Consider the following 13,007-nt stretch of genomic DNA (forward strand, 5'->3'; position numbering starts at 1 on the left):
ATGGTACAATGTCTCTTGCTATTATCCTTTTGCTCTTGGGTTTCGAGGGTTTTGCTGGGACGGAGGGGTGATTTGAAACTGTTGTCTTGGAACGTTAATGGTCTGGGTGACAAGATTAAACGTGGTGTTGTACTTCAATTTATTAGACGTCATTCCCCTGATATAGTCCTGTTACAGGAGACCCATCTGATAGGGAATGCTTGTAGGGCCCTTGAAAGACGAGGCTATCGGTTGGTAGCACATGCTGGATTCACATCTGGCTCCAGAGGGGTCGGCATAATGGTTAAATCCTCTCTGCCCCTTGAAATAGATGAAGTCGCCCTTGACGATAGGGGCCATTATGCTGCTATCTCTGGGCGGTGGGAGGGGAAGGTGCTCACAATTGTTACTGTCTATATTCCCCCGGGGCTTCAGGCTACCACCTACGCTGATCTCGGGAGAACTCTCCTAGGGCTCCCGGATGGTATCCTGGTACTGGGTGGGGATTTCAACTCGGTGGTCTCGGGTGAGTGTAACCGGCTACCCCCCAGGGTCCTGCCGGCGTCTCGGTTGTGGCTGCCTGAGTTGCTTGAGACTCTCGGGTTGGTGGATGTCTGGCGGATGCTGTACCCTACGCAAACGCAATACACGTTCCACTCTGGAGCACACGGCAGCCTCTCGAGGATCGACTATTTTCTGATGTTGTCTGCCCACACTCCCTTGGTGCGTGGGGTTCGTCATCTTCCCAGGGGCATCTCTGACCATTCACCCTTGTTGCTTGAGGTTTCGGTGGGTTATTGTGGTGGGAGTAGGGTTCCCCCTATCCATCCTTGGCATTTTAGGAATCCCAAGATACGCTCCGAGCTTCTCAAAGCTATCGATTGTTACTTTAATGAGAATGAGGGGTCCGTCTCTTCCCCTATTTCCTTGTGGGAGGCCTTTAAAACTGTGGTAAGGGGCTCTGCGCTGTCATTAAATGCTGCTGATAAGAAGGCCAAACGAGAGAACTTGTTGCTCCTTGAGGCCGAAATTACTTCATTCGAGAGCGACTTGGGTGGTGATGATACCCCTGCAGTCTTACACTCCTTGGCGTTGAAGCAGGCTGATTATAGGGCCGTGGTGACCGATGCTGCTAAGGTTATGCACAGGAATCAGCTGGGCAGACTCTATGATGTGGGAGATAAGGCTAGTAAGCTACTGGCATGGTTGGATAAGTCTGAAAGAATGAGTTGTGTGGTGCCAGGGATTACCCGTGTGACTGGGGAATGCGTGTCTGAACCAGGAGAGATTGTGGAGTGCTTTGTGGACCATTTTCCGACGGTCTATCGATCGTTGAGTGATAGAGATGAGTCTGACTCCGCTTGCTTTTGCGCGATATTGCGCTGCCCTGTGTCTCGGACGAGGATAGATCCGCTTTGGATGCGCCTATAACGGTTGATGAGGTTGCTATCGCGATACGATCCCTTCGTTTGGGTAAGGCTATGGGGCCGAACGGTTTGCCCATCGAGCTTTACAAGCTATGGCCCGATAAGATGGCAACCTATTTGCGCAATATGTTCACTGATGCCTTTGAGGCTGGTCTCCTCCCCCTTGATCAGCGTTTGGCCACTATAGTTGTCATTTACAAGGATGGTAAGCCTCGTGACCAATGCACTTCTTATCGCCCTATTTCTTTGCTTAATGCCGAGTCCAAGATCCTGGCTAAATTACTAGCGAACTGTTTACTAACGGTGATCTGTGACTTGATCCGTCCGGATCAGTCCAGTTTTATTCCCCATCGGAATACGGCGCTTAATCTTCGCAGACTTCACGGGGTTCTCGCGAGAGCTGAGACGCTGACCGAACCCGCCATTTTGGCCTCGCTGGACGCCACTATGGCCTTCGACACCATTGAGTGGTCTTATTTGTGGGCGGCTCTTTCGAAGTTTGGTTTTGGTCCTAATTTTATTGCCTGGGTGAAGCTTCTCTTTGAACAACCATTGGCCCACGTGGTTGTTAATGGCAGAGTGTCTGGTTCGTTCCCACTCGGGCGTGGCACCCGACAGGGCTGCCCGCTCTCCCCCCTCCTCTTTGCATTGGCACTGGAGCCGTTGGCGGAGTGGCTCTGGTGGGAGCCCTCGATCAGGGGCATCCGGTGGGCCCCTGATCTTGAGGATCGCGTCTCGTTATACGCGGACGATATTCTCCTTTATTTTACCTCACCTCAGAAGTCACTCAACGTGCTCTTTGATGTCCTCACCTCCTTTGGGAAGAACTCGGGTCTCGTCATTAACTGGAATAAATCATGTATTTATGTTATAGCGGGGGAGCTTCCTCCGCTACCCCGTAGATTCCCGATCCAGGTGGCGGAGACTGGGTTCAAGTACCTGGGAATTTATATCTCCTTGGACCCCTCTGTTCATTATGATCGCAACTTATATGCTCTCCTTCGGCGCCTTAAACTGGACGTCCAGCGGTGGCGCGGCTTGCCCTTGTCCCCATTGGGGCGTGCGGCTCTTTTTAAAATGATGTCCCTCCCTAGATTTTTGTACGCACTGCAGAATTTTTTCGACCCTGTAGCCTCTAGTTATTTTCGTGAGGTTGAGGGGCTCCAGAGGCAATTGATCTGGGACGGACGGGCACGTATTTCCCTGCCTAAACTCACTTTGCCATGGTATGATGGTGGCATAGCCCTTCCGGACATCAAACGCTACTACTGGGCCTCCCAGTTGAGCGCGGTCAACCATGTAACGTACTCCCCGGGTCCTGTCCCAGCTTTTGCAATGGACAAGTTCCTCTTGCCGGGCGGTAATTTTAACAGGGCTTTGTGCTCGAAGGAGCCATTCCGACTTCTGACTGGACCTACAAAGTGTGCTGTGCGTGCGTGGAGAGATGCGAATGTAGCTACGGGCTGGGGTGATAGGATGACATGACTGACTCCATTGTATGACTCTGATAGGTTGGGCAGCCTGTGGCGGACGAAAGGCTTTGATAAGTGGGATACGATCGGTATTAGCAAGGTGGTGGATCTTTGGTCCAAGGGCACAGTTAAGTCCTTTGATGCCCTTAAGGTGGAGTACCAGCTTGACGACAAGGAGTATTTCCGATATCTTCAGGTGCGCCATGCTTTGATTTCTGTGTTTCCTCCGGGGACGGAGATCCCCCAGTCGTCACCACTCGAGGACCGGATTCTGGATGGCCACGTGCCTGACAGCATGATTTCCTTAATATATAAAAAGCTTATAAACACCAGGGCTGATCTTCTGGTGCGGCTTAGGGCCTCGTGGATTGCGGATGGCCTGGAATTAGACGACGAGGATTGGAAGATGGCTATTGCCTCCCCTAAAGAGGTGGCCATTCCAGCTCGCTTTCTGGTCCAGAGTGCATGATATTATGGGGCGGGTCACCGGGGTCTTTCTTTTGCCTGAGGCTCGTCGTTGCCTGCTTAATGTCTGGGAGCCTACGGACTGTACAGTCGCTCAGACCTTCTGGGTTACTCTTGGCAACATGGTTGCCAAGAGGGACATAGCACAACTCTGGGGTTCTTATAGACCGCCTGGGATAACAGCTTGGAAGGAGAACATGGACTGGTGCATGTTTCGGGAGAAGGCGGTCTATGAGGCTCGGGCCGTCCCAGGAAGTGGGGCAGGATTTGGTCCCAGTGGAATGCGTATCGTGGAGATATCTGCGCTCCTCCACTCGAGTATACTATTGAGGTCCCTTCGTCCCCGTAGTTGACGTTCCTGAAGACTGTCTAAAATAGCCTCTTTAATTAAATTAATTAATTAATTGTGGGTTTGTAATGCGCTCCCGAAGGAGTATCTCTGCGCAGTAGACCGCTGGGGAACCCGTCCTGGCTTTCCCTGTGAGATGGTCCCTACTGGGTATCTCCAAGGTGAAACCAGGCATCCCCGGCGTATGTGGGGGGCCGTTGTGGAGATGAGGCAAGCTCCCTGGTTAGAGTAGGCACCGAGATGAGAATTATCGAGTCAGCTGACCCTGGTCTACGACCCTGCCGCGTCGGGAATTGAACCCTGGTCCTGGGCCGTCCTCTGCTCTCGGGTCTGCCGCCTCTAACCAGTGAGCCACACCACTCCACACCTCCCTCCATATGTGTGATCCTGCTACCGTCTGGACCATAAAGACCCAGTGTTTCTCCGTTAGAGGGCGGTTCCACTCCACCAAATAGCGCAACTAATATTGAAATAGCGGACGGGTTTGGAAAAAGTACAAGGCTCTGAAAAGGACGTTAATTTGTACCGTGGCAATTCTACCAAATCACGAGAGTGGGAGCCATTTCCACTGCTTCAGATCTTTGCGAATTAGTGCAAGTAGCTTGTAATATTTGACCTCAACAGACTTTTGCTTAGGCCTAGGCCTAGATATGGGAGGTCGTCAGTATCCAAAGGAAATCGAACTTAGAATGCAGAGTTAGTTCTGTGTGTAGTTTACAGGTGAGATTTAAAATTTGTGATTTTTGCATATTTACCCAAAAGCCCGAGGACATACCAAACCCCTGGAGTTCAGCGAAATCAAGGAAGGAAAATCACAGACTGGGTGATTGAGAAGATGACATCATCAGCTTAGAGGCTGATCATGTGTTGATTTGCACCAAAAGGGATGCCCCTAGCATTAGGGTTGTCGCGTATTCTCTGCACCAAGGGCTCCATATATAGAGCAAAGACAAGCAGTAAGAGAGGACAGCCTTGCCTAGTGCGTCACCCTATAGGAAAGCCGCTAGGTCTGACGCCATTCACTCGGACCGCCACACTAGGGGAGCTATAGATGCTCGAAATCCAACTCCTGAAGCGCGTGCCCATGCCGAAATGCTTGAGAGTTACAAATAGATAGGGCCAGAGCACCCTATCAACTGCTTTTCCAGCGTCCACAGCCAATAAAAGGGTTTCCTCCTGGGATCGAAGTACTTTGTCCATCAAGTGACATTTGCATTTAGTGTTGTCCCCACACTGACGACCGAGAATGAACCCTGCTTGGTCTGGGTCTGAGACTGGGCATAAAGGGATTGTGGCTGTGGGCTAGGATGCTATAGAACAATTTTGCCTCAATGTTCAGAAGCGAAATCAGACGGAATGAGCTACACTGCTTGGAGTCTTTCCCGGACTTCGGGATAACTGAGATCGAAGCTTGAAGCATCGATTCTGTGAGTATACCTGTTTCAGCAAGGGAATTAAAAAGACGGGTGAGTATGGGAGCTAGTTCCAAACAGAAAGTTTTATAAAATGCTGCACTGAACCCGTCCAGGCCTGGTGCCTTGAGGGCCTTCAGACAAGTAATCGCAGAGATCACTTCTTCGATTTGAATGGGCTTGTCTAGGACTTCAACTTCAGTCGAGGGAAGGGAAGTAATCGTGGCAGACGATAAGTAAGATTGCGGATCCGAAGAGTTCGAGGGGTCGCATGTGTACAATTTGAAATAATAGTCCTGTAATATATCTGTGATCCTATTCACTTCAGTCTCTTCTGTCCGGGGGCGGTCTGGACCAATTTAACAGCTTGTGCAAATTGCTTACTTTGAAGGCGATGCACAAGCATACGACATCTTTTGTTAGTCCCTACACATTATTAATGCTTTAGGCGTACCATCACATATTCAGCTATATCCAGACCAAGGCATTTAAGTTGTAGGTGCTCTCTCTCTCAAGTTGCCTCCAGATGCAAAGAGCCCTGGTGCGTTTATGAATAGATTCCAGTTCCCTCACTGTTGTCTCCAACTCCCACCTCTTAGCTTTCCTCATCTTATTTTCATGCGCTGCTTTTGTTATAAGAGCCCCACAGGCCACCAGCTTTAGAGCCTCCCAAGTCGAAGACAGGGCAGTTGTCCCAGTATCATTAAATGCTAGGTAGCCTTGTATAGTGTTTTTAAGTGCTGTAACCGTCAACGGGGATTGCAGCATGGCCGCTCTGAGGCGCCACGGAGGGGCCTGTGTAAGAGTGTGTTGCAGGGATTCTGCACATACATTGAACTATGTGGAGCAATACTGGACCTTTGTGTATGGGGGCCAAGCCTTCCTACCGCCCCAGTACCCATAATCAGGAGAAGGAGTCGCCATCATCCACAGGAACACTATCAGTGTCTCGACCAACACCAACGACAACCTCAGCACCACCAAACACCTGCACTTCCATATCCACACCGGCCCTAACACCACCCTCAGAGGAACCCTCATCTACAGACCCCCTGGACCCTGAACCCAGTTCAGCAACTTCATCGCTGACTTCGTCAGCACACACGCCCTTGCCTCCATGGACTACATCCTCCCCGGGGACCTGAACTTCCACCTTGAGAAAAACAATAACACCAACTCCACCACCTTGATCAACAACCTAGCCAACCTCGGACTCAGACAACTCGTCACAACACCCACCCACTCCGCCGGTCACACGCTCTACCTCATCTTCTCTGCAAACCCCCATGTCTCCTTCAACCACACCTCCGATTTCCACTGGACCGACCATCGCTGCATCCCTTTCACCTTCGAGAAACCCACCATGCACCACCCCACCCAACAGATGCCTCGCCTCTGCTGGAGCAAAGTCACCGAAGACCAGCTAACCACCACCCTTGCCCAGAGCTCACCCGCCTACCACAACAACCCCGACACCGCCGCCCTCAACCTCAGACAGTGGATCAACGACTGCGTCAACACCCTCCCCCGATCAAGAAACCCTCCAACAGTCACACCAACACGAAAGCCAGCTGGTTCAATGAAGACCTCCGGACCTCCAAGCAAACCTGCTGAAAGCTGGAGAAGTTCTGGCTCCGTGAACGAACACCGGACAGCCACGCAGCCCACAAGAACGCCACAGGCAGACACCATCACCTCATCAGATTCGCCAAAAGGGCCTCCTTCAAAAACCACCTACACAACAAAGACAACAACGTGCACAACAGCAAAGAGCTCTTCAATATCGTGAAGGAACTCTCCAACCCCAGCTCCAACACAACAACATCCCACCCTCACAAGACCTGTGCGGCTCGCTGGCCACCTTCTTCCACCGCAAGATCGCAGACATCCACGACAGCTTCAACACCACAACAACCACTGAGACCTCTGCCCCCATGACCACCATCCGCACCAACCTCCTGCTCTTCTGGACCAACATCAACGACGACGACACCATCAAGACCATGAACACCATCCACTCCGGATCTCCGTCAGACCAATGCCCACACCACATCTTCAACAAAGCCAGCACAGCCATCGCACCCCATCTCCGGAAAGTCATCAACATCTCCTTCGAGACAGCAACCTTCCCCGAGAGATGGAAGCACGCCAAGATCAACGCCTTACTCAAAAACCCAAAGCGGACCCCAAGGACCTTGAGGACTTCCGGCCCATCTCCCTGCTCCCGTTCCCGGCAAAGGTCATCGAGAAGACCGTCAACGAACAACTGAACCGCTAACTCGAGGAGAACAACATCCTGGACCCTTGCTAGTCCGGGTTCCGCAGCAACCACAGCACGAGACTGCCCTCATCGCCGCCACCGATGACATCAATTCCCTGCTGGACAAATGAGAAACGGCGGCCCTCATCCTCCTGAACCTGTCAGCCACCTTCGACATGGTCTGCCACCACAGACTACGAACACACCTTCACAACGTTGGGATCCAAGAGAAGGCCCTGGACTGGACCACCTCCTACCTCCCCGGCAGAACACAGAGTGTCCACCTTCCCCCCTTCTGCTCCGAAGCCACCGAGATCATCTCTGGCATACTCCAGGGCTCATCCCTCAGCCCAATTCAGTTTAACATCTACATGGCACCACTCGCCCACTTCGCCCGTTGGCATGACCTCAACACCATCTCTTATGCCGATGACACCCAGCTGATCCTCTCCCTCACCAAGTAACCCCACACTGCCAAAACCAACCTTCACAAAAGAATAAAGGCTGTCGCTGAATGGATGAGGAACAGCCGACTGAAGCTGAACTAGGACAAGACGAAGGTCCTCATCCTCGGACCCACCTCTTCGGCCTGGGACAACCCCTGGTGGCCGACCACACTGGGAACTGCCCCAACACCCATCGACCATGCACGCAACCTAGGGGTCATCCTCGACTCCATCCTCTCCATGACTAAACAGGTCAACGCTGTCTCCTCCTCCTGCTTCAACACCCTCCGCATGCTCCGCAGGATCTACAAGTGGATCCCCACTGAAACGAGAAGAACGGCCACCCAGGCCCTCGTCAGCAGCAGGTTTGGACCTCAGAAACGCCCTCTACGCAGGAGCCTCGGTCAAACTCCTGAGACGGCTCCAACGCATCCAGAACGCCTGATCCTCAACATCCCTTGAAGCAGCCACATCACACTCTACCTGAGAGACCTGCACTGGATCCCGGTCAACAAGAGGATAACCCTCAAGCTCCTCACCCACGCATACAAGGCACTCCACAACACCGGACCAATATACCTCAACAGATGACTCGCAGATGCTCCGCCGACCTCGCCCTCGCCACAGTCCCCCGCTTCCGAAGAGCGACCTCCGGCGGTAAATTGCTCTCCCACCTCACCGCCAAGACCTGGAACACCCTCCCCATCCACCTACGGCAGACCCAAGACCTGCTGACCTTCAGAAAACTCCTCAAGGCCTGGCTTTTCGAGCAATAGCAGCACTACCCACCCCCACACTCTTTGAAATCATCACGGGTGAGTAGTGCACTTTACAAATGATATGATTGATTGATTGATTCCATCCACTGCCGGAAAAAATTACCCAAGAATAGAAGAGTTCGAAGTGGTGTGCTGCATCCACTTCAATAATAAAAATAAAAGCAGTACCAGTGTTAGGGACTGCATGCTGAGTCAAATAAGCTGTGACTGGAGTGCAGTTTGGAGCCACTATTGCAACCACCATAAAGAAAAGAAGAATAAAACCAACCTATGAGTGGCAGTGCAACAATGGAAAATACCTTTTAAAATTCAAGCTTGAAAAACCTATAAAATTTCAAATATAGAAGGCTACACCGACACAACCATCTCCGGAAACAGAAGTGAAGGGTTTGTGAACAAGCACAAGCACTACTCAGGATTCTCGCTGATAAGTCCCAGACCAATCGTTGGTTGTGCCATGTTGCAGGGATTCTGCACATACACAGAACTATGCGCAGGAAAACAGGACCTTGGTGTATAAGGGCTAAGCCTTCCTACCATCTCAGTACCCACAATCCCAGGACTGACTAGCTATAGTGTCTCACTTGCTCTCATAAACAATCACAAAGCTGCAACTGGTTAGACACCCCAGAACACAACACTACCGACTCTCTCATGAATTGCGGTAACAAGACATTCCCTTTGGCTCACTCACTCGTACTTGTCCACAATAAAAATTGTCTGAAACACGAGTAACTTTTAAAATGTTTATTTTAACTATTGTGCTCTATAACGCAGTATACGAGCCACTACCAACAGCAAGTCCATAAATCATGAAGGGAGATGTCATCTTAAAAAGACAGTGAATAAAGTGCTATAAGGCCTAACGACCCTCCCCTTGGTGAGAAGAAATATTGTTATATAATAGACAATCTCTGGGCTTTGTCAGCAGACCCCATACGTCAGTGCCTTGATGATATATCTACATCAAGGGAACCTCATGGCTCTTATCCCTGGAAAGGTCCCTCTCCAAATATGTGCAAACCAAACATGCATTCCCATAATATCAAAGCACGAGTCTTCAGCAGCCGCAGCTGTGTTAGTGTGTTTTGTCCAGGTGCTAGGGACTGACCAGAACAGAATTATAAGGGACATTGTTTATCGACCTTGCTCACCGTGTTCAGACTAAACTCCAGGAACAGACAGAGAATGCACAAAGCAGACGGTTCTCGTCTGAAAGGCATAAACAGAGTCTTGCAAAAATAAAGTCATGTAGTAACGTGCACCAAATAGGCATCATGGCAGCAGAGCACATGCTAACTTAGCGTTGTCAACAATGTCCCTATCGGCCATATGACAGGTGGGAGAAGTGTTTAGGGTTAGCGTTATGTGTGCCTGGTTCAAAAGCGAGCGGGCCTCGATGGTAGAAGTGAGCACCCACTCCCAGCTGATGGGGAGGCCAGAAAGTAATCTAACAGAGTGTATGTTTTGTGGACCACTGAGAAAAAAGTGTAGTCCCACTCACCCGGATGCTGAGAGTGCCACACATCTCGCATCCTGCATTCTTCCAGCCATTCACATCCTCCCGATGAGAGATCGAAGGTCTGGCTGGTCCTGCTCATCGCTATGTTTAGGTCACCACCCACCACCACTGCTGCATCGGGGGTATGGAGCACACTTGCTAGGGCTTCAGTTAGAAAGGACTTCTGCTTCTCGTTTGGGGCATAAATCGAAGCTACCATGAAATGAAATGTGCCCAACTGCACCCAGAGGGCCAGCAGGCGGCCTTTAATTTCCACAATAAGACCCAGGACAGTACCAGAGAATTATTTAGAATGGAGAATAGCCACTCCTCCTTTTTCCCCCTCCCAGAGGACCAGAATTGTTGTGGGAACCTCCTAGTGTGCATTCTGTGTGTATCGTTGGAGACTAGGGGGCCCATTATGATGGCGGGCGGATTGCCCCCGCCAGGCTGGCGGTGGCCACCGCCAGCCTGACGGGGTCAATCCGCCCGCCATCATCTCTTGTTTACCCCCCCGCCATATTAGAATGGCGGGGGGGACCTCCGCGGACGGAAAGACCGCCCACCTCTTTTCCGCCCCGGTCGCCTTGCAGCCGGGGCGGAAAAGGAATAATATGGTGGCGGTGTCTATCAGACACCGCCAGCCATATCATGATGGGCATTTGGCAATGCCTTTCCGTGGCAGCAATGCTGCCACGGAAAGGCAGGTGGACTTCACTCTCGGGGCCCCGTGCGGGCCCCCAGAGTGAAGGAGAGTAGGGGGGTGAACACGGGGGGGTACCTGTGGTACCACCCTTCATTTGCATTTACAAAGCGGCAGGCACCACGCGGTGCCTGCCGCTTTGTAAATGCAAATGCTGAAATGCTTTTTTAGCATTGTGGCGGGAGGTGCAGAGAGCACCGCCCGCCACAATGCTAAAAATACAGGATGTGCCCGCCACTGTGGCGGGCACATCCTAATACACCCCACGTGACCCCCACCCTTATGGCGGGCGGTCCCTATTACCACAAGGATGGCGGGCAAAGTCCGCCCGCCATCCTAATGACCCTCTAGTTGTGTCTCCTGAAGCATACATATGTCACCCTGAGTGCGCTCCAGCAAGGAAAGCACCGCCAATCTCTTGATAAAATTGTTGAGGCCTCGAACATTGAGGCTGATTATCTTAGTCTCCAGGGTCAAACAAAGATGAGCAATGAGCAAGTGTCAATCTGGACCTATGTGTGGTGTTAGAGATATATAGCAGGCAATAAATTCTTCCTTAGATTTGTATGTGAGAGGGGCATAGTGAAATTGGCTCGTCTTAAGTGGTCCCGAAACAAAACAATATAAACCCCAACAATACAACAAAACAACTAAACATATTAACATGTGTGAGCTAGGCAAAGTCCATCACATACGGAAGGTCAGTACATAGGGGGGGTAATTAAGGTGGTGACAATCATTCAATAGCATTGAGATTCGATGCCCCTGACTCCACCAGACCAAAATCACCAATCCACCATAAATTCAGAGAAATACCTCAGGTGGAAGGGTTAGCTTCTCTTCCTCCTCTGCCAGTGAGGGAGTGCAGTACCGCCAACTTTTCTTTAACAATTGCGCCTGGTTCAGGGCGGAGGCGCTCAAGTCTATATCCGAGTCTTAGTCCTCGGTGGTTTCTATCTGATGCTTTGTCTTCCGCAGAAGATAGCTGGGGGACCTGGTCATTGAGGTCCAGATTGGGACTCTTACAAGTTTCAGCCAGGGAGCGCAATTGGTGGATTTGGCCCTCATGATGGAAAAGAAGACAAAAGGGGTGCCCCTATGAGTGGGCAATTCCCGCTGATCTCAGATGATTTGTTAAAGGCTAAATGTATCTTCTCTTCTGCAAGGTGCTTGCTGCGAGATCTTTGAAGAGTTGCGGAGAGTGGTCCTTAATGAGTCTCAGCAACTCGGGCTGCCTTGAGTATGACTTCTTTTACTTTGAAGTTGTGCACACCGACCAAAATATCTGCAGGAAGGGATTGGGCTGGCAGGAAGGGCCCATGCGATGACACCAATCTATTTTCAAATCATTCCCAGCTTTGGAGCCCAGGACAAAGCTAAACAGGGCCTGAACATAACCCTCCAGATCCGAGCCCACTGTGCTCGTCCAGACTCCACGGATGCGGATATTGTTCTGCCTGGACCTATTCTCCAGGTCTTCAGCTTGGGCCTGCAGATCAAGCTGTTGATCCTTTAGGGGAATGACTTCCTGTTGTAGGGCTGCGATTTCTTCATCTCTGGCTACTGTGCTCTCCTCAAGGGCCACTACTCTCTCACCAACGGCGTCAACATCTCAACGCACTTCTCTGAGTTCAATCTGCAGGTCTGTCTTCACAGTCAATAGGTCCTCTGGCAGGAAGGCGAAAAAGCTTCCAGGAATTCTCGAGTTACAGGACTTTTGGCTCCCTCTACTCCACTGCCTGTTTTCAGCTCCCCCAGAGACACTTTGTCACCATTGTGTTCCCCTGTGCTCTTCAGGAGCAGATCTCATACTGAGCGATCTTTCTTCACATTGGCCGTCACCATGTTCGCACCCCGAGTGCCCTGCAGATAACTGTAGAACGTCAGGTGTGCTGTAAGGCCAATACATAGACCAGAGGACCCCTGGGCCACTCCCAAACCAGTGCTGACTCATGCCTAGTATGCGCTGGGTCCCGCCAGGCCTTTGTCTAACCCTGTCTGTATCCCCTGGCTGTCCCAATTAGGAAGACAAGAGCCCAGGATCGATGTGCATCTGAAAGGTGAGGTACTGGCCCCAGGCTGGATTGAGTGGGTCGAGGGACGCGGTAGCGGGTGCTCCCCGGGGCCCAAGTGTGGGCGGCAGAGTGTGGAGCAGGCCAGCAAAGGCCCAGAAATGGCCAGCGCTAACTGGGAACATCAGTCTGGACGGCTACT

Source organism: Lissotriton vulgaris, chromosome 1_1 (assembly GCF_964263255.1).
Source record: "Lissotriton vulgaris chromosome 1_1, aLisVul1.2, whole genome shotgun sequence".
NCBI lineage: Eukaryota > Metazoa > Chordata > Amphibia > Caudata > Salamandridae > Lissotriton > Lissotriton vulgaris.